The sequence below is a fragment of the Elephantulus edwardii genome, unplaced genomic scaffold (assembly GCF_000299155.1).
Source record: "Elephantulus edwardii isolate Elephantulus edwardi_28Jun2011 unplaced genomic scaffold, EleEdw1.0 scaffold00050, whole genome shotgun sequence".
In the NCBI taxonomy this organism is placed as follows: Eukaryota; Metazoa; Chordata; class Mammalia; order Macroscelidea; family Macroscelididae; genus Elephantulus; species Elephantulus edwardii.
In genome coordinates this window covers 13,145,248-13,145,539 of record NW_006399800.1, presented here as the reverse complement: position 1 = coordinate 13,145,539, position 292 = coordinate 13,145,248, and positions in this window count along the sequence as shown.

The following is a 292-nucleotide window of genomic DNA, read 5'->3' as shown; positions in this document are numbered from 1 at the left end:
GCCCGCGTGCCGGGCTCCGCGGCGAGCGCCACACCCAGAGGGGCGGCTGGCGTGCGCTTCCTGGGGCGGCTCCCGGCGCACAACTGCGGCTCGGCTCTGATAGCAACCCAGTACCCTGGAGGTGGACAGGAGGTGATGAGGGGGGCCTGCATTTTTATGTCTCCTGCGAGTTCCTCACAAATCGGACGACTGCAAAAAGTAGGTGCAAGTATGGAGGCCAGCGTCCTTGGTGCTTCAATCTGCCATGTAATAGGACTCGTTTGATGTACCAACACTGTGAAAAATAGTCTTT